At 48.1% G+C, this 13,849-nt stretch overlaps 1 protein-coding gene across 2 annotated transcripts in view; it reads left to right on the forward strand.

Moving 5' to 3' along the window:
• Positions 1 to 2,357: 2,357 nt before the first annotated feature.
• Positions 2,358 to 13,849, forward strand: part of LMCD1 (LIM and cysteine rich domains 1) — a 36,298-nt gene continuing 24,806 nt past the window's right edge. Inside the window, exons 1-2 of one of the 2 annotated variants that reach the window (XM_055709103.1) lie at positions 2,422 to 2,492; positions 9,786 to 9,856. The gene's annotated coding sequence lies outside the window, so the exon portion shown is untranslated. Of the gene's footprint in view, positions 2,493 to 9,785; positions 9,857 to 13,849 lie in introns of both variants that reach the window. The other variant, XM_055709104.1, reaches the window with a different exon arrangement.

Here is a 13,849-nt window from a genome sequence, read left to right on the forward strand (position 1 = left end):
ATTGTTTCCATGCTGATGAAAAGCCTTCGCTACATGGAGAGACCCTAGTCACTGCCCTGGCATGTGGAGCCTGCTAGTGCACAGCTTTACAACTGCTTTATTTAAATTTAAAAGTAACTAAATATATTTAAATTTAAAACTAAAATCCAGAAACAAAAATACTTCAAACCCAGCACTTTTACATGTACCATCTCCCCGCCACCCATAAACAGATTGCTTTCTCTCTATGCTTGCCCGAAGCATGGCTCTGGCCGACCATGAGAGCTGACTGGGGCCAGGCGCCGTTCTCCCTGGGGCCAGTTGGCAGTGGGACAGTCACTGCTTCCTGCTGGGTGCTGGCCCATCACCCCGTGTCTCGTGGCTCCCAGAAATCCCTTCGTAAGTTTTTTCCTATTCCCCAGGTTGCTGTGTGTGTGCATTGGGAAAGTGAGATAATGTCACCCCATTGCCATGTCAAATGTTTCCTGGGGTTGCCAAGCCCTTCGTGGCATGGGTTTGAAAAACAATATCCTTGTGCTGTTACCCCTGCTTGCTCCCAAAATGCCTCTGGAAGGTCAAGTTCAAACACCCTCCCTAGAGGGACTTTATCTTTCCAGAATTTCTCTCCTGCTATTGCTTTTTAACCCAGATTTTTTTGCAGATGTTAAAATACCTTTCATAGAAAAATGCAGACATTAGCTCTGCCATGTCAGGGCACATTCCTGCTCTCTGGAGGTGACGGCTGCCAGCTCCTGATGCCTCCGGCCTGTTTGCTCTATAAGGCCAGTATCACCTATGCCCCTCCAGCCCAATTATTTCTCTTGAAAAGAGTGAATCCCTTCTCCCTGGGCTGGATCCTGGGAGGCATCGGCCACTCTGTCCTGTACTGTAGAGGGAGAGCTGCAAAGGAGAGCTCAGTATTCACCAGCTGTAGCACGAAGTCATCACTATCTCTGGATCATTTTGAAGCACAATTGGAGAATTTAGCAACCCAGTTCCCCCTGAGGCACTGGGCAGATTTACCTCTCTTCGCAAGGACTCAGGCAACTCATCCCACAGCTGGAAGCAGCAGAAAGTCCTTATCTTCTTCTGAAAACTGAGGAACCACAGAGGAATCAAAGCAGAGCATGGCTGGACCATGAGCTGGGAAATACAGGCACCTGTGTTGAGTTCCCAGTTTCCTCCCAGTGAGGTACCAGCCCTTGCCACTGTTCACTCATTTTCCTCCCCACACAGCCACTTTAAATTGTATTCCTTAATTTTGGAAAAACATATCCAGGTGCTGGGGACAAAATGCAATGTGAGCTCTAATAAATCCTGTCAGGGCCAATGCAGGAGCAGATGGCTTCTGACACACTCTCAGAAACTGAATACAGGTCAAAATGAGCCTGGGGTATGCTTCCCTTCTCTGCAGGAATATATGCAAGAAACCTCAGAAAAATGTATATGTGAGATAATAAATCAACACGAGAGTTTATGATATTTTTTTTTTTTTTTCAAATTACAGCTGTAAAGAGACAGTTGAGTCCTGAGCTGTGGTTGTGTTCCCTGCTTCTGGCAACTCTCTTTTGATCACAGAATATCAGGAGGCAGTTGGATCCTGGTTTCTTTTTGCTGGACTCAGGCACGATGCGGAAGGGAGAAAGGTGGGGGACAGCAGAGAGGGGGAAACCAGGAGCAGGAGGAGCCCTTCGGGCCTCACCTGCACAAACGGACTTTGTACTAGGCCTCAGGCCCAGCAGGAGCTGGCAGCAATGACTGTTGAAAGCTGTAGATTTTGCCACTTCATGGGAAAAAAGAGCCCAAAAGGTGATAGATGGTCATTCAATGCTTGATATGCATTGAAATAACAAGAGAAACACAGTTTCAGAGTTTCTTCTGCTAAAAACATTTCACATCTGTCTGCTGTGATAAACTACCCAGGACATTCCTGTCTGATACGGGAAATCCGTTTTCCCTGCGCTTAGTGTCTAAGCTTGGGACAGAGGGACAGCCCCTGCTCAGCCAGGAGAGGCGACTTGGCTTGAGAGCTGCCAGCTCCCTTCCAGCCCGGCCAGGCCAGGCCAGGCCTGCATACCGTTCCCTACCCCCCAGGCGCCACGCCTGAGGCTCCATCCCCTCCACACTCCTCCCCAGCACCGCCGCTTTGGGACGAAAACGCTTTAAAATCACTAATTTTTGTTTTTCTTTGCCCTCCCCGCCCCCCCCCCTTTTTTTTTTTCCTCCCAGAGCCCCGGGCGCCGTGGCGGGGTGAGAGAGAGCAGGGGAAACCACTCGCGCGCGCTGCGCGCCTTACCCAGTGAGCCCCGCCCCGCCGCACGCCATTGGGCAGAAAAGTTTGTCTCCGGTGGCGGATTGGCTGAGGGCGCCTGGGGGCAGCAGCCGCCGCCAATGAAAGGCAGCGGTCGGGCAGCGCGCCCGGGCGAGCGGTGGGCGCGCAGCGTAGAGGGGAGCGCAGCATAGAGTGGAGCTACAGCGGAGCGTAAGCAGCGTGAAAGACGGCGGCGTGCGAGGTGGGTGTGCGGCTGTGTCTCGACCGGCCGAGACACCCCCTTCCGCGCCTCCTGTGTGCTCCCCGCCCGGGCAGGGCTCGGAGGAGCCCGGGGCGCGGCTGCGTGCTCGGGAGACCGCGCTGGGCTGTGCGCGGCGGGGCGGTAGGCGCCACCTGGGAACCGCGGGCACAGGCAGGGCTCGAAAACTGTATTTTTTAATGTTTTTTCCCCGTGTCCCGTGCTGTCCCGCAGGCTGGTGGGGACCGGCGTCAGTGCAGCTGCTCACCTCCAAAATTCTGCTTGTTCAGATATACCCGGGGGGCTGCCGGCCCCGCAGCTCCGGGCGGTGCGCGCCCCTGCAGTCCCGCTCCGCGGCAGCGCCCCGCTCCGCTCCTGCCTCCTGCGCGGCCCCACCGGACCCGCGGAGTCCCCGGCGCAGGGCGCCCCGCCACCGGCCCTCTGCCGGCGGGGGGCGAGCAGCTGTGGCAGCAGATGTGGAGCAAAGGCAAGTCACAGGGAAGCGATGTCACAGAACGTGACTGTTAAGCGAATTGTTAAGTGCTCGGGGTTAAGAGCAGGCAAAAGTGATCTCCGAAGTACTTGCATTTTTCCTACCCCTTAGCGGAGCAAGCCTAGCTGTGTGTTGTGGCCGTGTGGCCGCAGTCGGGGTCTGCCCAGCCACAGCATCGCAGTGTCCTGCGATGCATCTGGGTTTGTTCATATTTCTAGACCAGAAATCCACTTCAGCAAAGCTTTTGCTGGAAAACCAATGGTTGTTGTCTAAGGTCACTTCTGTGAGACTCGGGCCATCACTGCCCTGAGCTTGTGGCCTTGGAGGGAGTTGCTTGTCTCCATTTAGACCCTCTGGAAGGTGTTTGCGCCTCGTGCTCAGGCTGTTGGAGGCTTGCTTTCCCCAGGAGGTCCTGGGGCTCTGCCACAGTGTCTTCTCATGAGCGAAAGAACCAGAATAACTGAAAGGCCCTCTTGGCATGGCGTTAAGCTGAATAGGAGGGATTTTAACTGCTAAATAAAACATGTGGAATGGGTTGTCAGGGAGCAGCTGCTCTTACGACCTTATGTGTTCTACCTTTGTCGCTGCATAATTAGGAGATGAGTTAAACACCTAACATCAGCACTACTGGGTTTCAACATTGTTGTAATCCCATCTCTCCATGCCAGATGGCCCTGACCAGGCAGTGCCGAGTGCCGTGCCCCACGACTGGCCTCCATGGGTCTACCATGGCACAGGGGCACTCCCAGACCTTCCTGGTGGGGAATGGCAGGCACTCTTGTTGAGTGAGAAGTTTCTTGCCCATGCTGTGCTTGGGGATTCCTCCCTGAATGTCAGGATGAGGAGTTCAGCCCATCTGCTGTTGAGGCGGTAGCTCCCTCTGTCTCATTAGGTTTGGACTGTGCCAGTGCTGGATCCCAAAGAAAACTGCTGGGTTTTGTTGAAGACTGGGTGCTCCTTGCAGGCTGTCCCAGGGACATTTTGGTGCTTCGCAGCAGGGCTTGCTGTGTTGTGGCGTGGGTGGTAGGGGCTGTGCCATGCACTCCCTGTGTCATGATGCTCCTGCTGTCAGTGTGCCCTGCCTGAAATACCTGATGCTTTGAGGTGGGGATGGCGGGATTTCTTCTTCCTTTCCTCCCTCCATCTTTCCTGTCCCACGCTGACCCTGTCAGTGCTTGCTGGCAAGAGCAGGGTCCTGTGGGGTGGACCCTGTCCCTGCAGGCATGTGGGGCGTGGCAATGGCTTGGCAAGGACCTGCCAGGAAGGTCTCCTCTGGTGTGTCATCCCTGGAGACTTGGAATGATGTGTCCTCTGCCGGTGTGTCCCTGTTGCTGGTAACCCTTGGGCTTGTCCTTAGTGTCCTGGTTGCCATAGGTTCTGTGGGGGGGAGCACCTTTGGGTGCCAGCTGGAGGCCCTTGGGAAGCTCTTGCCAGGCACTGAATGGAGATTGATCCCACAAGAGTGAAAAGTGGATCCTTTTTCATGGCCAACTGCAGCTGCAGGCTGTGGTCAATCTGTTTTTATCAGACAGCAGCTCAATTCCTGCCATGTCCAGAGCACTGCTGGCAGGGCGTGTGGGACCTGAGTGGAGCAGGGCCCCAGCCAGCAGCCCCAGCCTGGGGGTCCCTGTGGGAGGAAGCAGAGAAGCAGGGCTAGACATGGACACCGAGGAGGGCTGAGCAAGTCTGTGCTGTGGAGCAGAAATATGCCCTGGCAAAGCAGTCTCTGCTCTAGACCCATCTCTCAGGAGCTTCTCAAACATCATGCACAGGGGATGGAGCAGCGAGGCTGCACAGTGGTACATCAGAGGGCTTACAGTGCACCCTGAAAGACTTGCAAATGCAGAAACCATCCAAGCCTTTCCAAAATGTGTAGTTAAATGTGTAGCTCCCCTTGGAAAGGCAAAAGACAAGATGTCATTTTTAATTTCATTTAAATCTGTGAAGGGAATGGCACAGAGAGTCTGCAGTGGCAGGGTGTAGTTCTGCTGTGAGATCTTCTCATGGGCAGGCAGTGCAGAGCATAGCACCCCTGTGTGGGGCGAGGGAGGGGTGATGCCTTTTGTCCCCATGATTCTGGCAAGCTGCCTGTCACCTGAACTGGGCTTGGTAGTATAAAAAAGTTCCAGCTAGCTTGCACTTCAAAAGGGATATGGAATGACATAATAAAAACAAGAAATAAAAAAAAATACAGACCCTGGATCACTGTCTGAATAATATATGTCCAAAGACAAATGGGCATCTTTGCAGTAGACGGCTGTTTAATTTCCTGAATCATAAGAAGGCCACTTTTTCTGGGCATGGGGTGGAATACTGTCAAATTTTAATTTGGCTTGGCAGTGTCACACAACCAGTTTGAGCAAGTTGGGGAAGGCAAGTCTGGAACTCATTAGGGCTTGTTGCAAGGCCCTGAAAATTTGATTTTTCAATCACTGTTGGTTTTAATTATTCTTGATGTCTTGCCTAGCGTATTATGGGATTCTTTCTGAGGAAATTAAAACAGCATGAGTGGGACAGCATTCTCTTTGGCAAATGAGTTGTTTAGATTAAATTCTAAATGGAGAGTTAAAACTCGAAACAAAGATAAAGCGTGATGGCTGGCATTTTGTGCGTTACTGGAGCTGGTTCAGCTGGACTGTGCAGGCAGCAGGATTTGTGTACTGTTCTCACTAAATTCAGTCCATTTTTGTCAGGAGAAGAAAATAACCCACTAAGCTAAAAGCACCGTTCAAAGCCAAGGTAAAGCTTACTGAGTTAATACAAATTTCGGTTCTTTAACTTCTTCTTTTTTCAGTTCCTTAAGATGTGTTTTTACAAACAGCCAAAGTAGACTGTAGGACAGGAAAAAAAGTATTGCTGCTGTGATAAATCAGTGTATGCAGGGGTCTGGGTGGCTCAGAGGCAGAAGCCTCCCTTTTCCATCAGGAAAGTGTCTGGACACTTTTGAAGATTCCCCCATATATATCTGTGGACATGCATGGGAATGCTATTAAGGATTGGGAACTTATTGTAAAGCCCAAAAATCTAGAGCTTTTTTTAAAAACTTGAGGAGTACATTGGAGGCTCAGCTTTCTTGTAAACTGTATCCCCTGACTGAGGTGACCAGGATACTTAGCTGAGCCCCTAGCTGTGTTCCCCTCAGCATGGCAAGTGCTTGGGCAGATGGCTGGCTTTGTGTGGAAAGACACTCAGCTCCTAAATAATGGGGTTATGCCCAGAAGTAGTATCCTGCAGGACACATCTGTGAAATCTCTATTCTGTCCAAAAATGCTTCTAAACAATTTGGCCATGCAGTGATGAAGACGGCAAGGGCTGTAATGGCAGTCAACATGCCTGCAAAGCCATTGCATTGGTAATTTAAAAGGTGCTAGTGCTCATGTTTGTAAACACTGTTGGTTAGCCTACAAGCAGTGGCATCTCTGCTGTTTTTAATATTTTAGTATTTTAAAATCTCAGCATTTTTAACAATTGGACCACTGAAAGTTATTTATCCCTTGCAGACTTCTTCCACATTCACCATTTCTGGTTATGGTCTCCACTAGCAGAAGCTCAGAGTTTTGCTATGAAAAGTTGGTGCCTTCTCTGTAAAGCCTCCTTTTGATGGACAAGGGGTTTGGTCCTTGTGTCGGTGACAGGTTATATGTGGCTGGTGGTCTGGGGAGGTGGCTGGATCACCCCGTGTGCCCTTCTTAGAAAGCTGGTTTATACTTGTGGGTCTGAAACCCCTGCTCCAAGAAGAGCATCCTTGTGTTGGAGCCCAAGGGAGGAAGCACTGCTGCAGCTGTCATGGGGAAACAGATGTTGATCTTGATGGAGAAACCTACTTAGCTCTGAACAAGTATTTATAGATATGAAATCATAAAGCAGCACATGGGTTAAAGAGCTGATTTTGGGACTTGGACTCGGAGCTAAGTAGAGTCCCATAAAATACATTTTACAAGTTACAAAATCCCTCTCCTCCTGCAGGGAGGCAGTGTCTGGAGTATTTGTTTAGGCTGAGGATTTTTCTTTTTCTTTTTCTTTTTTTTTCTCAAAAAGGAAATATTGTATTTCAGCCATTCAGGAAAAGAGGTATTCAGATGTCCTAGCTTGCAACTATTGCTCCATTTAAAGATGGGGCTCAGAGAAAGGGGAAGATTTCAGGGAGGCTACTTGCAATTTTTGGAGGAGGTAAACGCTTCCTAATGCTGGTTACCAGCCGGATTCCTCATGCTCTTACCACCTCACCTACTCCAAACTCTTCATCCAGTTACTGACAACCTCTGAACTGCTCCAGAGCAGTTCTTTCCCTCTGCAATGGGGAGCTCTTTCCTCTTGCTGGGTATGCTGGTTTTGTCTGTGTCCGTGCTTTCACGAGTCAAATGCAAAATGTGTTAAAAGCAGTTGATAGCAACTGCAGTGAATAGCAGCTTTGACTTAACTGCTGACAGATACGGCATCATAAATTGTTAATGTTTAGCTTGCTAGGTGCAGTATCTCAAACCTGCTCAGGAACAACCGTTCTCAGTTGCTCAGAGAGGCAAGGGCAAGGAGGGCCTGCTCTTCCTTGTCCCTGGCGGGTGGGTGATCCCAGTGAATTAAACCAGGCACTAGTGAGCAGGAGTGTGAGCTGGCTGGCTCACTTGAAGGTCAAATGGTGTAAATAAAAATAATAGGGAAATGGAGGAGGGTGGGTGAGTAGTAGAAAATACAGAAAATAGAAAGGTTTTTTGTGCTACTACTTAATTGTGGATGCTGTTTGCTGTAGCTTTGACATGCAAAAATACATGCTTCTAGGAAAATAACTTTTGCTTGTGCCTGCAATGTTAAAGCCTTGGTTAAGAGAGGCACTAAAGCAGCTGGGTGGCTGTTGTATACAGACTGCTGTGCAAATCTCATTAATTTCTAGCGCAGCTGTATGTGTCTAGAAGCTTTAAATGCTGGGGGTTCATTGCCTTACCTGCTAAGAAAATGGGCTAAATTCTGTCAGAATTAGCTTTTACATAGTCTTTTGTAAATTATGCCAGATGGTGTTTCATTAGGAAGGAGCTTATCATAGGATGAAAAATCTACTGTTATCTTACCCAAGGAACAGAGGAAAGCAAATTTACCCAAAAGCATTGTGGCCGGTTACCCGTGCACTACCAGTATTTGAGGTGGCACAGCCCTTCAGCTTCTGTGTTAAGGTTCAGGGCATCACTAGCCACAAAATTAACTTGAACTTCATTTGCTCTTTCTGAACACCTGGGAACGTGTCACTCAAAACCACTTCAAGCCATTTTCCCCTCTATGTAAGAGGGTAGCTTGTGTGAAGATTATGAAGCTTCAGGCAAAAAAAAAAAAAAAATCCCCAGTGTTCCCATCACATGTGCTGCCAAGTCTGCTTGGACTTCCAAAGAGCATCTGCGGGTGCCAGCTACAACAGGGAGTCTACAGGAGGACAGCCAGCCAGCTCCTGCCAGCCACATGTCTTAATCCAGAGCATCAGGATATAACAACTGAGCAGTATTTCTCCTAGTTTAACGTACTTGTCGTGGACATTTAGGATGGGAACACAGGCCTACAGCCCCAGAGGCTGGTGTGACAACTTGTCCGAAGCTGTCAGGGCTGCTGATTCACTGTATATTTTCTCTTAAACGCTCCATGCCCAAGCATGGATGGGCCTTCTGGGTTTTGGAGGGGTTTGTGATGGTGGACAGATCCTATGGAAACCTTGGAGCTAATACAGTGAAGCTGCAGTGTGGGAAGGATGTGTTGAAGGAAAGGGATGGTGTCCCTGGCATGCCTCAGCCCTTGTCTGCTCTGCTGTTAAATGCCTTTGTGCTCTTGGGCACATCTTCAGCTTTCTTGTGTCTTGATCTCCTCAGCTGTAAATCATGAATAGTAGAGCTGAGAAGATATTTAGGAGGACTAAATCAGTTGTGTTGTATAGAAATTTGGAAGCAGCTTCTGAAGTGCTATGTGTCAGTGTACCAAGGGACCCCCATTCCTGATGGTCACTCAGCACCTTCTCCTTGTGCCAGAGGTGGGAATGACAAAGCTGGCTCAGCAAAGGTAACTGGTGATTAGTGAGACACTTACCTGAGCAGTCTGGAACTCAGCACCGCTGCTGTTTAATTAAAATTGGGTGGGTGCTTCCTATTCCATACACCTACTCACAGCTTGCTTTGGTTTTATAATTAAGACCCAGTGTCTAAAGCACTGTCTTGCTTGTGGAAAAATCTATTAATCTTATTTTTCAAAGTTTGCCCTTCTCTTATCATTAATTCACACACTGTTAGTGGAGAAAGGAATGCTGCCGACTATGTGCTCTTGGAAGAGCAAGATATTTGCAGAGGCTCTGGTTTGTTGTATCTCTGTCATCCTGTAGGCTGAGATCTGGCAGCTCCATTGAAATAGTTTTCTCAGATACCGGTGCCTTTTCCTGGTCTTTATGTTGGTAAAATAAAAGGCAACAAACTTCTTACTCTGCAAAGTTTAATATCAATAAGTGCTTCCAATATTCCAGATGATAGCAACTCATTCACTGGTGACTTAAATCCTGTAGAGAGAATTAGAAAGTCAGTCTACTGTAAGTGATTATTTTTTTTTTTCCTCTGTGTGTGGTAATTTGGGTAACTGTGCTTGCTCAGAATTTGGCAGGGAACAAATTGCTTTCAGGTCACTATTACAATAGATGTTTTCTGTCTATGAAAATGAGAAGAAAATAAATCAAAACAAACCTTTGCTGTTCTCAGTCAAAATTATAGTAGCAAGTGTGTATATTGATAAATGCATTTCTAAGGGTAGTTGTTTGCCCTTACACAAATTTATTCCACTTGCAGACACTGTCAAGGAGCCCCCTTCTAAAATCCAGGAGAGTTTGTCCAGCACAGCCCTGAGTTTCCCTCTAGAGGTAAGCCCTCCTCTCTGGCATTCAGCTGGTCCAAGGTATGTTTTGAACAGTTTTCTTCTGTGCAAGTACTGGGAGTTGACTCCTGAGCATACCTGAAACTGGACCTCACTGGACATCAGGTATAGCTAAGGAGGATGTTTGGTCATCAGCAGGAGGGAGGGTTGATGTGTTTCGGAAGTGCCAGTTATGCTGCTGTGGCTCTTCTGCTCTGGTGTGTCTGTGTCCTTAGTGCTTACACAGACCAAGTGAAAAGAAGAATCCACATCTCCAGGAGCACCTCTGGAGCTAATATTTAGCATACTTTAGCTGGTCTGAATGCTCTGGCTTTGCATGCAAACTCCCAGGCCATGTATGTTTGGGGTGAGGGACACTTGCACAGGCTGGGCGCAGAGCAGAGCTGATGTGTCAAACTGATGTCATCATAAGAGATGGTATATCTTGTGATACAACTTGATAAGCAGAAGCAGCAAGCATCTTCCCTAATGAATGGCAGAAGGGTGAAACTAGACAGGGCTCTTGCATGTGAGACTTGTGGAGCATCTCTTCCAAAAGAGAGGATGAGCCAAAACAAACCCTGAGGTGACTCAGGCTGACCCTTGTGCCCTCCAGCTGGGACATAGGCATTTCATCCCACCCAGGGCTGATTGTTGGGTTCCTTTAGCATCTCAGTTGTTGTTTTAATGTTAATTTAAGATGAATTAAGTGGGATGGCATCACTGCCACCCAGGAGAGGATTCATTTGGATTCTTCTACATGGTAAAGGGACCTTAAGTCAGTATTTCAGGATCCAGAGTAATTGTTTAAATAGCTAAACAAAGCTGTGTATTTTTTCAGATATATACAGCTTTTACTACTGGGAAGTTTAGGCAAAGTTTTTGGTGCCTTTTGTGTTTATCTGAAATTCTGGACAAGCATTTAGGTTACAGCAAAAGTGTTTGGATATTTTTTTTTTACGTGCACTTCAACTGCACATTGTGAATAGAGAGCTTTAGTGGGTAGCTTAGCCTTCAGCATTGGCATGTGCAAATGCAGGTAGTGATACACTGATACCCCAAGGAGTGTTAGTGCTAACTGCTCTTGCACTCAAATGTGTATAAAGAGCTAGCCAAATGATTAAAATAAAAGGGCCTCATTGAACCAAGCACTTGTGAGTTCAGATTTGTTGGACTGATGTGAACCTTTTGGCAGCATAGGAGCCACTGAAAAGAAAAACATCTTGGTAACTTGACCAGATAACTGAGAAATTTGTTTGGTGCATCTGCTTTTCATCTTGAATTAGGAAATTAAAGTAGGAGTGGGACTGTTTGGCATAGGTTTCTGGTTAGTTCAAAGTGAGCGTTGTCTGGGTGCTGCCTTTACTATATATACATTGATACCTTATTTAAGACTCCCAATAGCATGCAGAGCAGTATGGGCTCAGAACTAGCTTAGTTCTAGGTATAGAAGATTTGGGGACAGCAGCAGGGGCTCTGTTCATTACTAGCACAAGTGTCCTGCCTTGCCTTAAACTGAGGGCAGTTTAATGATGTGCGTGCCCCAGGCTGTGTCCCTGCTGCTGGTGCCCCATGGATTTGTAGAGGTCACCGAGCCAAGTATTTGGCCTCGCTGCCCAAGTGAGGTGCTCTGAAGGAGGCTTTGGGCACGGCCAGGGCAGTGCCCCAGTTCAGCCCAGGGTTTCCATGGGACTGGGTGCTGCTTTGGATGACCAGCCCCACATCATCTAGCAGCAGGCAGGCTTGCTGGCTCTTTTTGCTGGGGACAGTTGTGCCACCATGTCCCTGCACATGCCAGAGAAGTTTTTTCTGGCCAGCAGCTGATGTTACATGCCACTGGTACTTTGTGGAGGGAGTTCAGAAGCCCCTAGCTTTGGTCAAAAGGCTGCTAGGTAGCTCGCCCTTTCTGGAGGAGAGGCAGCTCCACATATGCTGAGAAGGGACAGTTGGGTGCAAAAAATGGTTGTGTATAGTAAGACAATTATGGTAAATCTGCCCAGCCGGAGCCAGAATAGGAAAGAAAATACAACCAAAGAGGCTTTTCATGTGGACGGAGTCAGGCTTTATTCTGCTTTTATCTAAAACAGAACCCCATGGCTGTATTAATATTTTGCTGTTGGGCTTGGCTGACTTTTCTCCTGCAGCCCATGTGAATATTGCTTAGCTTTAACTGATGGTGGTGTTCTCTTTCCAGAGCTTGCAGCATTCCCCATGCTGTGATACAGATACCTCTTCTGTTAGATGTAAATGCTTACACCCTCCAGTTACTGGAAATCCTGAAGGAAGTTTGAGTTGACTCCCTATTATTATGCAAGCTTAGCTCTGTTATAGTCAAATAATGACAACAAATTAATTGCTATCCATCCATATCCCTAAACTCCTCAACATTTGTGCTGAGCAAACTGGTCCCACCCATGTGAATATTGTATGACTTTCCCCTCTTTATTTTTCAGGGACTTTCTTAAAGTTAGTTGTTAATCTCCAAAAATTGTTGCAGCTGGATGAACACCACCCAGAGTGTTCATGTGGTCCCTTAGCTTCACTTAAGCTCTCTTCTGCCCTGGCTATGTTTTATTGGGGTAGAGTATCAAATGCCGAGACTCCGTGGGGGTCTTCCAGAGGCTGCACAGAAGGGCTTGTATTGAACCTGCTGTGGGTGCTGGGGAGCACTCTGACTGAGGAGAGGTGAAATGAGGACCTCAGCTCTGAAGGGCTGTTGTGAACTTGTAACTTTTTGTAAACCAGCTTTTCTTCTTTCCTCCCTAAAAAGGAGGAGAAAACATACTTGAGGTAGTTACGTGTCTCCATCGCTGTTTTTAGTCTCCAAATAAGGTGTTGTGCAATAAGTGCTTTCAGGATCCAGAAACCTCTGCAGAAGCAGGAGGGCCTTGCTTTGCCAGGCCTTTCTGGAGCTGTGGCTGGGGCAGCTGGTCCCAAAAGCCCTTTCAGAGGCTGGAGAGCAGCAGGTGACTTGTGCAGCCATGTCAGGGAGGAATAACGCTCCCATGGGGTTACTCTTCAGCCTGCTCTGGTGGTACGTGTGATCTCTGGCATCGAGCACAGTGAGCTGGAGCAGGCCAAGCCCTGCCTCATGTCCCATCAGTCTGCGAAGTGGACTCTTGCAGGAGCATATATGTTCCTGGAAGCTTCAAGTCTTCAACACTCCTTGATTAACAGCCACATCGGCCAAACTTACCAAAATGCAACCTTATTTCAGGCACGAGGTCTTCTGAGGATGCAGCTCTAGAGTAATCTGCCAGCCGGGCTCGTGCCCTACAGATCCATTCCCTGGCATGGTGGCCAGTGCTGTGGCAGACCAAAGGCATGTCTTCTGGCTGAAGCTGCCCTGTGTTTTCTTGTGGTACACGGTGTATATACTGCCAGTGGTGAAACTGTCCTGCTAGGAGATGCCTTGGCTCTTCAGGGTGTCTGTTTCCCATCAGCAGGACTATTAGAAGCTTTCTGTGATTAGACCAAGGTCCCTGTTGAAATGCAGGAGAAAAGAGAACTAAAGGTCTTCCAAGGGAGTAGGTCTCAGTATCCCTGATAAGATAAGGATCTCCTTATTCAGTTATCATCCTTTTGTTACAGGGACTGATTTAGCAGCTGGAGCTGGCTCCACTTCCCTGTGTCCACCTTGTTTGTCACTTAAAGTCCCTGGTCTGTGCTGTGGTCTCATGACATGTAGCATGCTTCTGCTGGAGGTCAAAACTAATTTATCATCTGTCTTTACTCTGTACCTTGTGGTAGTTAAGGAAAGATGGTATAAGGAGCAGCCTAATAGGAAAAGAAAAGGAAGAAAACTAAGCATAACCAAAAATCAAGTGTCAGGCTTGTGTCTGCATTTCTTTTATGCAGTGTCAGTAGTAACTTCTCCAGCAAAGGTGGGTGCCTCTGGCTGGGGCGGGCCAGGTGGTGAAACCGCCCCAGAGGCACATGCTCAGCTGCATTAGATACTGGTCTGCTGTTACTTCCTTAATTTCCTCTCATATCAAACTCA

Source organism: Falco cherrug, chromosome 4, assembly GCF_023634085.1.
Source record: "Falco cherrug isolate bFalChe1 chromosome 4, bFalChe1.pri, whole genome shotgun sequence".
Taxonomy (NCBI): Eukaryota; Metazoa; Chordata; class Aves; order Falconiformes; family Falconidae; genus Falco; species Falco cherrug.